The sequence below is a fragment of the Falco biarmicus genome, chromosome 7 (genome assembly GCF_023638135.1).
Source record: "Falco biarmicus isolate bFalBia1 chromosome 7, bFalBia1.pri, whole genome shotgun sequence".
Taxonomy (NCBI): domain Eukaryota; kingdom Metazoa; phylum Chordata; class Aves; order Falconiformes; family Falconidae; genus Falco; species Falco biarmicus.
In genome coordinates, this window is record NC_079294.1 from 28747161 (window position 1) to 28762422 (window position 15262).

A 15262-nucleotide genomic window follows, 5' to 3' on the forward strand; every position below is an offset into this window, starting at 1 on the left:
AGCATTTGGTATCTATTGTACATGTGAGTACAGTGCAAGGGTTGTCTCTATTACAGTAGCATCTAGCACTACACTCCTAAGCCAAAGCAACACAGTCACTAGGTGGTAGATAAGGTGTGGGGTTGTGGGGTTTTTTTGGGGGTGGGGGGTTGTGGGTTTGGGGTTTTTTTTGCTTGTTTGGTGGGTTTGTGTTTAGGTTTTGGGGTTTTTTTTTTCTGCTTGGGAATTCTAGGTTTGTTTGGTGGTGGGTTTTTTTTGGTCTTGCTTAACTGTTTAAACAGAGCTTGGAGGGAAATGGAAGTAGCCAATTCACCTTAGACTGCTTTTGCTTCCTGACCTTTATGTCAATATCTTGTTTTCTTCTGCTATCTCTTCCTTAAAAAAACTCCTTTCAAAGAATACAGAGCAGAACACAGAAATATTTCCCTCACCTCAAAATATAATGGCTTGATGTTGCCACTTGCAGAATGCAGCCCAGCTCATTTTGCCATGTTTTTCCTAGTTTTGCTGCCTTGGAAACCTCGTGCTTTGTGTCCACACCATTCGCATTTAATTAGAGTGACAAGCACAGTACATCCCATTTTGGAGGCTTCTCCAGGCTGCTTGCTCAAGGCTGTTCAGTTTGTCAGCAAGATACGGGACTTGCACCTCCCTGTTCTAATTTCCAAAGCAGGTAATTGCTCCAGATCCTCCAGAAGGGCAGGGGGGAAAGAAAAATACAGAATTGTAGGCAGGATTCTTAACTTACCTGAATTGCCAGTGGCTCCGTTGACTAGACTTACACCACCAGCTGATGACGTATGCTATTTGAATACCGTCCTAGTAAGAAATACCCTGCTGTCCTAGGCTTACCCCTAAGACAAGTGTCTTTCTGCATGCTCTGAAATTAAGTATATGAAACCAAGCTTCCACTCTGAACATTTTTCTTCCACTTAGAGTCTCTAGAGCTCAACTAGGGATGAGTCTGATTATATCCAGGGTGAGTCTGAACACACAGCTAAAACAAAAAAGGCAATTCTGTAATTTGGTTCAGCATAAGGGCTTGATCATAGGTTTCTCTGGTACAATTTTGGTGTGATTTTTCCCCCAACCTCCCTTCGCCATGGATTATAAGACTTGCTGGCACACAAACAGGAGCAAGATTTTGTGTTAAAGCACAAGTTACAGTATTTAAGGCATTCACCTTCTTTTCATGTTTAGAAAGAGGACTTTCTAGTATAGCTAGATAATTAGTTGAGCTGTGTCTTACATAAAACATGTTTTTTTCTGACTAGAAATATTTCACAAGGATTACGCAGCTTCGTTTTGCATGGAAACAATATTAGCTAGAAAACAGTTAATTTCTTGAAAGAGGAAATTAACATATTTGTATGGCAACTGCATTTTTTTTACAGAATAAATTTTCCTTCAGTGCTACCTCACTGATTTTACAACCAGTTTCACATTTGATTCAAGTTCTTTGGAGCATATCTCAGTTATTTCATGGAAATGACTAAAATGTTTAGCAAGTTGTGCTTACAAATCAGCATGTTTAGTTCTCCCCCTTTCAAAAGACTTAAGATCATGTTTAAACTGATCAAGTATAAGTTCTTTATATCACTCTGAACTAAAGCAGGTGTCCCAGTTCAGTATGCAGAGCAGAAGATCAGGTTGTAATCACTATTATACTCCAAAGGTTGGTTTAAATTAACATGAGCAAGGTGGTTTTAATGAAAAGTGGAAAGTTTAGTTAAACAAAAGCTCTTAATCTAAAAAGAGTTCAGACATTGTAATCCTAAGGGAGTTTGCCTTAAAAATTATTAAGGAGCTAATGAAGAGAAGAACAAAAGGTTGAGGGTTTAAGAAAATCTTCCACTGAAATTTAGCACTCAGTAGAAGAAAAGAAGTGACCGTCATGGAACTGGAAGTTCTGTACCTGTTCTCCCTTGGCCAAGGACCTTTCTTGCTGTTTTGTCTACCAAGCATCTCTGTGTGTTTCCTGCAAGGCCTCTCTAGACTTCATAGAATGGGAATTTAATTATCACAGTTTGCCATCGTAACAGTAGTCCCTGACGATTATGCTGGTGATTTCAGGAATAAAATAATCCTTACAAAGGATCTATGACTGAGGGAATTAGATATGAGTTGTCATTGTTTTAGCTAAGTATTTAACTAAAACTAGTGGTTTAATATTACTTTTCCCCCTTAACCATAGCATTGTATTGTATTACCATTCCATACTATAGATAAAAAGGTTAAAAACACTAACTTCCATGGGTATTGGATCAATTTGCTCTCCAATCCTCAGCTATCAATGGCTTTTCATTCCTACAAAAGGGATAGATTCAATTTTTAGTCTGTATATGAAGCTACAGGGCATAACTATGAAAAAGGTAAACATATCGCCACATTTGGATCAGTGCTTATCTTCAGATAATATGATGGGACAAATACTTTCTTTATATGCAGAGAAAATGCCATTTAAAATCTCTATCAACATACTAATTCTGGACTGGACAGCAGCTGCAGTAGCAAAACCACTTTTTAGGCTGAATAGGAAACTTTTGTCTGCTTAAGAAACCTTAACCAAGGAGTAAGTTGTCAGTTCATACTTTCCTCAATATATGTAAAGTAATAATAGCAATATACCTAGAGATTATCATAAAAAGTTTTCTTTGACAGCTGGGAGCAGCTGCACTACAAGCAAGGTGCAGAAGCAAGGCTGTCTAGCTAGACCAATGCACACTATGTGTTCCCTGGGGAAACTAATCTCTTCTGCTAGTTTCCATTGCTCAGGTTACCCAGCATGTCTCAAGCCGCATCTAATTACCATTTCTACCTCTCACTCAGTCCGAAGAGGCACTATTACATCAGACAAAACATGCATCCTATTTCTGTTTTCGGTGTGTATTACTTCTTCCCTTCCCCTTCCATCTAATCTTTTACCAAATCTGTTCCTTCAGCTGTACCTCACTTGACTCACAGTTTTGCACGTGAATGCACATTTCCATTTCACTGAAGTGACTTCTGGTGCTTCCTAGTGCTTTCTTAAAACTCATAGGATACTCTTACTATTTAAATCATCTTGCACAACTTCATCTTTTTAATCTAGATGTGGTGTCTATGCCATATCCTGTAGCCTCGCTTGAATTCATGAAAACAGGCAGATACCTCCAGGGCTAAGATACTTGTTTCAGGAAGGTTATTGATTAATTCTGTATAGTCTTAGAATACACACTGTACTTTTGCTAAGTGGCATACCTAGACCACACTCCAAGAATGCTAGATGGTTACCTGTATTAAGTTGGTATCAAAGACTAGCACTGTTAAATATAGAAATATACCAACAACAACACCCCAAAAATAATGAACAAAACGTAGATATTGTTACTGATTTCTGGCAAATTCTTACTACGGTCTGATTAGTACACAGTGTTCCTGGAGTGTTGGAATGTTTTGATCCAAAGAAAGTGAAGACTGTGTGCCAGTTTCTTATGTATAACAGCTTTAGTCCAGTAGGTATTCGCAGCTTTTTTTTTTTTAAATCCTAACAAGTTCCTGTACTCTTTGATAGGCGTAAAGAGTGATGTCTAAGTTTTCATTCTGTGGATTGCACTTCGGTTCTTTCCATCCTGTTTGGATGCGGTCTTTCTTTAAAATACTCAGAGACAGTCAATCTATCTTGCCAGGCATGGAAGAGTGTGAAATGTTCACTGACTTGTGAAATTTTAGAAAATAATGTAAACATGCATATTTTTTGCTTACCTTAATAGTTCAAGGAGCACCTTGAAGTGATCTAGTTGATAAGAATGAAACTGATGATGGATACTTGATCTCCAGAGATGGTTGCTCTTTAAACCACAGCTGATTTTCAACAACGATGGTATGAGCTGATGTCTTGAATAACCCCTTGAAAGGAAAGGAAATCATACAGACAGGGAAGGGTAAGTAGACTTTTCCTAGATGGATACATATCCCCATCCAGGCCCAAAGTGGTGAAATATAGCATGAGCACAAAAGATAATAAAGACAAGAATGGGGAGGCCTATGCTATTTCTGGCATGGATAAAGATAATTATCTTTAAGAGGGGGATAGAGATACAAAAGTACATATCTGCCTTCTAAACTCTGAAGAACAATCCATTCTTTCCTCAAGGCAAAGGGCTGCTCTTTCTGCTGTCGTAAGTTAATTTTTTAAAAAACAAAACAGAGAGAACTAAGGCAAGGTAAGGAGTCCTGTGCTTAGTGGGTGCCACAGGACTACACTGTCCTTTTCCCTACACACATGCATTCTTGGTGCCATTCCCCTTGTGCACCATGAGCTCTCTGTGGCTGTAGAGGAGTGAGTTCCTAAAAACTTTTTACTGGGGTTGGGTTTATTAATTTTTGTCATACAGACTACTCAGTTCCTATTGATAAATAGTATTTGCAATATTATATAGCAAAATGTTATATTAAAAATATAGCAATATTGATAAATAGTTCGTAATGATAAATAGTATTGGTTTTGTTCTTGAATTCTGAATAGAATATACAGACACATAGATTTTGCGATTCAAACACCCAAGTAAAGACCTAGTCTTGGCCCTCTACACTCTGGTGGCCTAAACATTTTAATTACAAGTGACAAAAGACATGGCCAGCAGAAAATGTTTATGGACTACAAGACAGTACAATATCTAAAGCAAATACAGTGTATTAGCGGTTTGTTCCCCTAAACCCAGGCATGAATAGGACGTGAAAAGTTACAACATTTTTTTTTCCTGCTAGCGTACTTTCTTCTCTGTCCTGTAAAACTGTAGGTAGGCCTGTTTGATTATAGTTTGACAAGAATTAACTATCTTGATTTTTTAAAGTTTGTGGCTACCAGGTACGTAAAAGTAGGTCATTTCTAGGAATCCAGTTATTCTAATTGCCGACATTATCTTATTAACTGATACTTTGGTTTATTTAAACATTACTTCCAGGCTATTTCAGCTGGAAGTAAAGTCTACATATTTTTGTGTTTCCAGTTACTGACTGTCAGTGTTGTTGATCACCAGGTAAGGTAAGGGCATTCATGAGTAGGTCCACAAATCACTTTGTCCTGTGCCGGTCAATAAACACAGTGGCGTGCAGGGAAAGCTGGGAAAGGTAGTGCTGAAACAGAAATCTCTTCAAGAAAAAACATATAGAGAGGTATTGTGATATAGAAAAGCTACAGAAACATGTATGATATAGAAACCTTACTTTGGATGAGAATACACAAGCATTTTCAGTGTACTATCAGAGGCTAACCCAACTCCTTTCTTTAGGTCCTGTCTCAATTGATCAGCTGTCCTTAAAACAGAATAAACTTCGGTTTTGCTTCCATTAGCATGTGTCACTGAAATAAGCCAGTCTTGAACCAAACAGTTTCTTCAGCACAAATTTGAAGATAGTGTTCTAAGTCCTTATTGATGTTTATGTATTAAAAACAAAACAGCCACAACATCAAGATTTAGGGAAATTCATTCCTTTTCTATCTGAAACTGTTCAAACTACTTTTTTTCCAAAAGCTTGATTGCAAAATTGATAAAAGTAAATTTGCTAGGCATTTGATGATACTGTTTGGGTCTTCCACCATATTAAGAAGATGTGTCTGCTGCCATAGTTTCCTGTACTAGAAAGAGTCAATTACAGAAGGAAATTAGAAGCTAACATAAAGGTCAGACAGTAGGTGAACAAGGGAAGGGAAGTTCTGAAATTACAGAGCTACTGCAATTAAGATCTGATAGTTCTTCTTCTATGGGTCACAGATCTGTGGCAATTTTGATAAATGTTTAAACTTTGCTACCCTTGATAGATCTGTTATAAATGGCAGAGAAAAAAGTTCTTTTTACAAAATTACTTACAAGAAAGTTCCTTCAGCTTCCTTAACCTCATTGAATCTGGCTAATTCAACTGCCACTCTCAGCCTCAAAGTTCTTAATCTAGAAGCACTTCTAATATTTGCCAAACTACTAGTTGAATCTATTTATATACTGTCACATTTGACAGAAGATTCAAAGTTTCAGATTTCAACATGACTAACTCTTGATTTAGGATGCAAAATCATGAAAGAATACATCACATTATATTTCATCTAGAACAGATTTAATGAAAATTGAACCCTATTAAAATTCTAGGCATACTTCATATTCAAAACCCCCATATCTCAATACTGTGCTGTATAAAACACTACCTGTGTTCAAAAGAAAACTGGTTTTGCTCTATTTGTAAGCAGGTAAAGTGAATCAAAAAGTGAGTACCGCTGTGATGCTAAACAAGGTATGAGAATAACAGCACTCTTAGCAATAAAAAGGAGTTAAAAATAATAGCATTTTACATTCTTAGGTTGGTCTTAATAACCCTGTGCATGGTCTTAATTTGCATTCATACTACTACTGAAAGGAACTGGTTGCTGGATCATATAAGGAATTATGTTTTTCCATTACTACAAAGCTCCCAACTGAAACAGAACTCTGGAGTTCTTTCTGAATGACAAAAAGGAGCAACTGTAAATACAGTTACGAAAATTCTTTCTTTTCCTTGTAGATTAACAGAATAATTTGTGCATTTTTATAATACCTGTACTTATTTTTCAGGATTGGTGTGTGGAAGATCAACTCCTTAAAGCATTAGACAAAACTACAACACAGCAAAATCTAGGTCTGGATTACATATTGATTTCCCAATAAAAAGGTAAAAAAGGAAAGCCTGTCAAGCCCAGATAAAGCATGGAGTGTATTGCAAGATGAACAACTAAGGAAAAGATCCTGACTAAAGTGACAGAGAAGGCACACAGAGTGGTTGCATAGTAGATTTGGAGTCTACAGAGGAGCTCTGGTTTTTTTAAGCATCAGAAAGCAGTCAGAGGAAAAACGTCACAAAAAGATACCTAAAAGCCTTTAGGAAACACCAAGGATGAAAGGTAATGGCTGCTTCAAATAAATAGTTAGGATTCCTGAACATGGAAACAAGGAACAACCACTCCATTCCCCAGGAAAACATCACTGAACAGGAGAAACTGGCTCCGTAAGACCATAGACTTGGAGGAGGAAAACAACTGAGAAGCCTTACTGTCTCCAAGAAAAACTGTTTTAGGCAAATAAGAATTTGGGACAAGAGCAGAGCCAATCATCTGACTGTACAAGTCAAGTCCGTTTTCTATACATCTCTTGTAGCTGACACCAGATCAAAATTCAAGAAGCATGACTGACTCAGTAAGTAACGTACAGCTTTAGGAATATCACCACCATTCTTAACCTACATTTTCCACACAGTTCACTGATACATTTAAGCACATACTGTAATAAGAAATAGTAAAGAATTAATCCTATGGCATTATAAGACTATCACCCCAAGCGATTACTGGTAAAAGTAAATCTGGATTATTTTTTATTATAAAAAAATATTTAATATTTGAGTTGGTCATTATTTCCTTCCCCTTTTTAGCATGGCTTCACATGTTATGACACAAGGATATAAGCAGAATGCTTAATTTGTACTCATATACAATATATCATTTTTTCTTACATCTGTATCTGTCTTATACTCAGATGTATAGAGAGCAATACATAAGAAAAATCTTTCCTTTGAACTTGTGAGCCTTAAGATCCACAATTAATGCATAACACAATCTCTCTTAAAATTTAGTCATTATTTTAAATTATTATTTATTCATTATTACTTATTTTACTTAAAAGCACACTGTGTGTTTTACTTAAACCAAAACCCATTCATTTGAGGAAGATGCATCTATGCACAGCAACTCTCAAACGAGATTTGTCTGTATTGTGGTGTTAATCACTGCTCATGCCTTCACGGTTAGATTCTGTGACTAAATGGGACTGGAATAATGTCAATGCCTTACCATTTGGATACTGTATGTACCTTTTTTTTTTTTTTTTCATGTTCTGATAACCTCTCCCCTGACACTGTCTTTTGACTTGCCCCCCCTCTGTACCCATGCTGAGATGCTCACAGGGGAACACCATGCAACATTTCACACAGAACCTAATGGACTTGTCACCATCTACCAGAACAATCTAGATGCACTGACTTTTTCAAAGAGCCTTGAGATGATCACTTAAATCCTGGAATCTGTTTCAAATCTATATGATCCTCCACTGAAGAGTGGTTGAGAGATTTTTTTTTTTGTCTAATTGCTTATAAAGAGCATTATCCTTTGAAGGACAGCCTCCGAGACGAATAATTCATTTCCTGAAGCAAAGCCTAAGAACTGCATTTTCCTCATACCTTCCATAGTGTTCTGGATGAACACTAGAAGTCACCAGAAGGCAGAGAAGGCTCATCTTCAGAAGCAGTGGCTATCTTAAATGCCAACACATAGAAGAGCTAAAAAGCACTTTACAGCTCATTCAGAAGTTCAACTGTCAAGTCTGTGGAGACTCTTCCTGCTTATTCTAACTTTGGTGTTTTTCTTCTCAGACAGGTAGCACACAGAGCATCTAAAAGCCTTCTCTCCCTCCACCATCAGTCTAGCACATCTCTCCCTAGAGCCCTTTCTCCGCAGGAAGATGGCAACAGCTTGCTAAAGCCCTCAGACCACATTGGGAGGGTGGGCTGGGGGGCAGATTAAATATACCTGGTGCATGATAAAGCCGAGGGCTTTAAAGGAGGGCACCTTACGTCAGTGGAGCCTGTGGAGTGTCCCAATAAGAATTCAAATAGGGGAGTAACACAAGAAACAAACCTTTTCATTTCACTGAGACTTACAGATATTAACAGCTGCAAATAGCTCAGAGCAGGAAGCACAGCAGAGGTGGTATTTGCTGTAAAAGTTAAATTGAGCTCTAGGAGACAAATGAGAATTAGTCCAAAAGGCATTCTTGACCCACAACATTAGCTAAAAACAAAAAACCAGGGCAGAATAATTCCTCAAAGGACTGCTCCCTCTGACACGCACACACACAAGTACACCTGCAGAGAGAACTGAATTACGCAATGAAAAAATAGATGGAAGTTTCAGAACCAGATTAGCAGGGTCATATCCCACACTCCTGCTGTAGACAGATGGATGTACTCATTGTAATGGGAATTTGGATGCATGAGAGAAAGTGTTACACAGGCGCAACTGAAATTACATCCATTAAATAGGTCAGAATTCTAATGTGGGTCATTCAGATCTTTTCCTTCGGTGTTGGGGTAAGACAGCTTAATTCCTGCACAGAGTCCTAATCCTTCATTTTACAACTTACCTTGGCCATGGCACCTCAGCCACCAAGCTTGACAACAAAAAAATTAAACATAGCATCATTTCTATACCAGAAGATTACAGTAATTCACTAGATAACAAGTATTTTCTGCAGTTCCCTAGCATCTACTTGAAAATCATTCAACCTATGATTAAATACAAAGATCCTCATTTTAGATAGACCATTCTCCAAAAGTTAATTCTGAAAATAAGTTCTTAAGTAACATGCAGTCAGAGGAAATAAGCATTTAAATAAAAAGTGCCTTGCCTGCTACTGGGTTAGCATTCCGAGCCACACACTGATCGTACATAGCCCTGAGCAGTGGACTTTTCCTGTCGCTCCCACATCCCCCTCACTTGCATTTAACTTTGAGGTGTGACAATCTTATTTCAAACCCTAAAGCACTGATCCTCTGCAGTCAGAAATGGTTAAACAGTGTGGATTCCTCTGCTGGCCCAGGACCGGGGAGTCACTTCTTATCCCAGCAGACTACAGACTAGCACATTTTTTCAGCTCTGTAATTTCAATTAAGATTTATAGATATTAGTGACAATAGGAATAGGATGGAGAGGGGGGAAGTACTCAAACTACTGTGGGAGCCCCTTAATGAAGCTCCAAATATACCCAGGCTCACATAAAAGCATTTAATTTACTGAGTAAATGAATCCTCGCATGTGGTTCTAAATACTAATTCAAGAAAAGCTGCTCTAGGGTCCGGAGTGGCGACGCTGGAAGTGCTTTATTCTCTCCATGTTCTGCAGAGGTGGGAAGCCTGCTGAGGTCTGTCTGCCCAAAGCACTTAGCTTTACCGGGAATCAAGCTTCTTTGTTCTCCAATATATTGGCTGTTCTCCAATCTCAGATGGGAGCAGTACATATTTTTCTCAAAATCTTGAAATGTTAATCGATAGAAAACATAGGCTTGATCATGACTATGGTGCAGTAGCAATAAAATTTTCCATGAGTAATACAAGAGAAGAATTCTGTTTCTACATTGAATGAACAAAGTTAAAAAAGAAAAAGCAATGTGAAGCAACAATATTTTGTGCTCTGGTTAAAAGTAAGATCATTGTACATCCAAGTGTTCATAATAGGGGGAAGTGGCAGGACAGACAGGTGCAGATGAGACAACCATAATAATTTATGAATACTACAATTCCAAATAAAGGAAACAATAAAAAAGAATAAATTGGCATCAGTGGATCAGGAGCCAGGAAACATAACATACAACCACAGTTTTATGAATACTGGCAAAACCCCGTAAGTTGTACATTTCTAACTATTCATGGATGAGACAAATCTGTGATGCGGTCTACCCGCACTAAATGTTACGAAGCCCATTCTGCATTTAAAAAAACCCAAAACCAAAACATCCAGCTGAACAGAAGGAGCATAATGAGACTGATAAATGTCCTTGGGATTAACATCCAGTGTGTCATGAAAAGCATGTAAGCAGGCCAGTGCACTGTGGTCAATGAGTAAGCTTTACAAAAAGAAAAGGGAGGAAAAATCCTGTGGATGAAAGTGCAAGAAATGTGAACACTACTACAGCAACCACATTCTGCAGTAGAAGGGGAATGAAACAGGGAGGGTGTTACAGGTCTAACTGTGCCTTGTACGCTTTCAGTCTGTCTCAAGCATGTCTCAGGTAACAGCCACAGCTTCTGCATCTCCCTTGCTTGACAACAACATGGTCCTGCTACATTTGTCAACCATGTTAAGACCTGGCCAGGGCGGTAATAATGCACCACTTTTTAGACCACTTTCTATGGGGACCCATAACGTTAACTAGGCCAAAATTCTGCCTTCATTTAAAGACAGTTTATTCAATGATCAAAAGGATCCTTAAATTCGGGATACTAGCTTAACACAAAAGACATTTAAACAAAATTTCTCACAAAAGCTCAGTCTCTAATGAATAATTTGGGTAAGATCAGCTGACTCCCATCTTTGGGCTGAGTCCATCAGACAGGCACTTACTGTTCTGTATTTCTTTCTCAGCTTCAATTTGCTCACAACTTGTTTGCTCACCTTCTTGCTTCAGTCAGGATTTTCAGTCACTAGGATCCTGCCAACCTGAGGTTTGGCACAGAAACAATGCAGAGAAAGGCTGTTCCTAATCAATACTTCTCCTGTTGTTTTCTAGGGCCTTGTTATGCATTTCCTTGTGATTTCCTACCTTAACTCCTGCCAGCCCAGCAGATAACCCAAAGGGAATGAGATACACAAACATGGTTCTTTTTAAGTGCACGAAACTCACTTTTTCCCTGTAGAGGTCAAGAGGTACAGACAGTTACATACAGGCAGTAGGGCAGAGCGTAGGTTTCTGCATACTAAGAGGAAAACGTGCATTTAAACTAGCTACTGTTAAACATATAAATTCTCTTCCAGATGATGTTGTTAAAACAGATCTACCAAGTTGCGTTTGGTTGGGGAGTGAGATGTTACTTTGTCAAGTTTAACAAAACTCAGCATTTTCTCAGCTGGGGGCCTTAAAAGGAAACACTAAATGGATTTTGGCATGTAGAGTTTTATGAACAGTGGCTCTCCTTTGCAGTCCTGTTTAGCAGACAGCAGTTGTTATGAATGCCACTGGGATTATAGTGACTTCCAGAGGTGTTTCACTAGAAACTGCATCAGGTACCTGAATGACTGTAGCAGAGCATTTGCAGGAAAACTTCCATTACTGAAGGAACCACACACACACACACACACAAATTCTCCACAAAAAAATGTAGAAAGAAATATCAGAATCTAGAAACGTTCCCAAGCAAATAAATACCAGAGAAAATACCATTCACTGTGGCATTTGCTGACATCCAAACCCCTGCAAGTTACACGGGCAAAACCAAAGTCACCCCCACTCCCTTAGCAAGTCATGGTCAGCTGTTAGCCCTCTTCAGACACTGCATCTGTAAACAGACACAGCATTCGATATTCAAAGGAAGAGCAAATAACCTGTGCAATTTTTTCATTCATTCCTTGGTGAAAAAAATAGCTTTTGGAGACAACTGACAAATTATAGCATTACAGCAGGAATAAGCAAGACTACAAAAAGGCTTCTGAAGAAATGAAACGGCAGCACAAATAGTTCAGTACTGAAATCTGAATGGCATAATCCAGATAAAATGCCAGTCTTTAAAACAGGATGTATCATAGACAAAAGTGGAATAGTGCAATCAGAGCAGCTGCTAGTATCTACATCACACTAAGTACAGAATTAAAATTACTAATCTCAGTGAAAATCTGTGCAAACTGGAAAAAGACCCGGTAGTAGTACCATTTAGGATAAACATTTAATCAGGAACTTATAGCTGAATAATTAAAAAAAAAAAGCAAACCATTGAGAATAACACAAACTCCCCACTCTGTTTAGAGGTTCTAAAGAACATGATATGGATGCTATTATATGGAGTACTGTGAAGCAGGGACCAGTACTGATCAAGCAAACACATGTTACTGACTAGTTGTTATTTGCTGTACCCAATTCAAGCTTTTGGTTTATCTAGTTCAGCATTCTATAGCTGAAAGACAGCAACACCGAACGCTTAAGAAGGAAGATTAAAAAAAATAAATAATAATCTTAGTAACCAGATAGAAGATTATCTGTCACTGATGCAAGTCTCAGCCTACTCCCCAATATTTAAGAACAGGTTTAGACTAGCTACCAGTTACAGCGTCTCATCGGTTAACAATTAGTAATGAGAGCAGTGGAAACTTAAGCATGAATCAAAGCCTACTGCCTTCTCCCTACTTCTCCCAAATACACCCTTTTTAATGACAACACATTATAGATACAGCAATAAAATGCCCAGCTCAATAAACTATAAAGGTGGGGTTTTTTTTCCTGAACTGATAATTTTAGTCTCCTGTAAGAAATACTAATAGTAGGTCATAGATGAGAGTACCATCAAGGAAATGCAAAGCTCTAAAGAAAATGATTTATAGCACTTTATTATTACAGTTGTCTAAGCACTAGTTCTGCAAGAAACTGAAAATGTCATCAGTATCTTCCACATGAATTGCATATGGGCCATACCTGCAAACACTTACCCATTTTAATCACAATCTACACACAACAAACTGTAGTTTCTCTCTTCTTAACCGTAAAAATGCCCTGAGTAGCATCACAGCCTAGACATCATACTGGCTACTTCATTAACTCTTACAAGCACATTACAATAGAATATGTATATATGATTCACACCACACAAAGATAGGCAGCAGAGCATCAGTTAAGGTTATTTATGGAATCTGTTCCTTCTAGTCTCGCTTGATTCAATTTTAATTCAAATTAGATCTAAACATCAAACATCCACCTTTCGTAAGACTATTTTTAGATTTTAACTGAACAGACAATGACAACCTTAAATGAAACTTAACATTTTCTAATTTTTTCATGCATCCATGGTAAAGCAACTTTAATGGGGAAGCGAGGGGCTTTTTTTTTTTTTTTTTGAGGTTTGTTTGTGGGCTTGGGTGAGGTTTGTTTATTTGTGAGCTTGGGTTTTTTTAGGATTAAAGTGGCTGTGAAAATGTAAGACATGTACTTCAATATTGGTTAGACTTTAATTTTGAGGATAAACTTCTATCAAGATATCCTTGATATCTGTCCTTTCTTATTGTTCTCTATCAAAATGACAGAAGCCTAACTTTTGTAAATAGGTAGAAGTGATGGATATTCCTTCCTGTGAACCGTCGGAGAATTTTGCTGTAATACAGAATATGAACTTTTCTTGCTTTCCTCAACAGCTTAAGAGAGAAACTGCAATTCACCAAGGAGTTGGAACAATATTAGCTGATCAACAGACTTCTATCTGATGCTGTGAAATCGCAAAACCTCTTTTCAAAGGCTTGAATCAGCAAAGTGGGGAAAGAAGAATAAAAAAGCATGAAGACAGAGACAGTAATTACGAAAAAGAGAGTAATTAAAATAGATCTGAGACTGCTTGAAGCAAGCACGATACATTGGTCAGAACAGGTCCATCAGGGCAGATTCATTCTAATAAGGGTTAACAAATGAGGGGAGAGGAGAGAGGGAGCTTGGGAGGAAAGCTCAGCACTGACATGAAAAATCTGCTATGGGAGAGAAGGGAATTGAAGGATTAAGTGTACAGTGAAACTTTGATTTATGAGCATGAAGACAATTGTGAGTAAGTTCCAGCATCTTCTCTAACTATAACCAAGTCCTTGGTCCTAAAGAAGCACAACACATCCTAGGACCATTTAGTAACTGGCACTCACCTGACTCATAACAGAGAAAGACAAAATTATTAAATAAAACATGTACCACCCCCAAGTTATTTTAGGTGCTAGATTCTTCCACAGAGTGGGCAGCCAGGCTCTGTTCTGTTACACTGACCATCCACCACCTCTAAGTATTCATATAGTTTTGTACGTAGCACCAATTCACCCTGGTGATCCATGTCAGGCTTTCCAAATATGTCATTTAGCTGTACAAGTTCTTGCCTCATAAGGGAGGGAAGATTAAAATGTAATAGTGAAAAATGAATGAATAAATAAATAAAGTTCATGGGAAGTTAAAAGTTCCACATGATTTCTGAAAAGCACTTTTGCTGAAAGATTTCTCTTCCCTGTCTGCGTATTGCCCCTACGCTGCTCTCAAAACAGATTTTACTGGCAGTGTGCAGATATGCATACTGAGTGTATGCAGCCAGCACATACCAAGATAGTGCCTTTTTTAGGCCTTGGATGTTAGAGATGCTATAGGAAGGTAAAAATAGAAATTGCAGAAGTTTTAGTTCAAATACTACCCGTGCCACAGACAATGCACTACAACAGCTGTCTTGTACTGTTTATGCCTCACTTTCCTCATCAAGAAATTAAAACCAAAACCCAATAACCTTTTATCAACCTTGCAAAACAAGAAATAAATCCACTAATATTTCCAAGGTGAACAGATTCTATGAGGACATAGGCTTAGCTTCAGATGCATTTTCTTTATGTAGTGACTATTAGGCTTATTGATTTTAGTGCAGTGACTTTAGCCTCATTCATTTTAGGCTACCACTGGCTTTTTATTGTGATACCAATGCAGAGCCAATA

At 38.0% G+C, this 15262-nt stretch overlaps 1 long non-coding RNA gene across 3 annotated transcripts in view; it reads right to left on the minus strand.

Annotated features, from left to right (window-relative positions):
* The window catches only part of LOC130153162 (uncharacterized), a 56300-nt gene that overhangs the window by 21188 nt on the left and 19850 nt on the right, over positions 1-15262 (minus strand). For all 3 annotated transcript variants that reach the window (XR_008823249.1, XR_008823248.1, XR_008823250.1), the window contains exon 2: positions 3745-3888. This is a non-coding gene — a long non-coding RNA (uncharacterized LOC130153162). The remainder of the gene's footprint in view (positions 1-3744; positions 3889-15262) is intronic.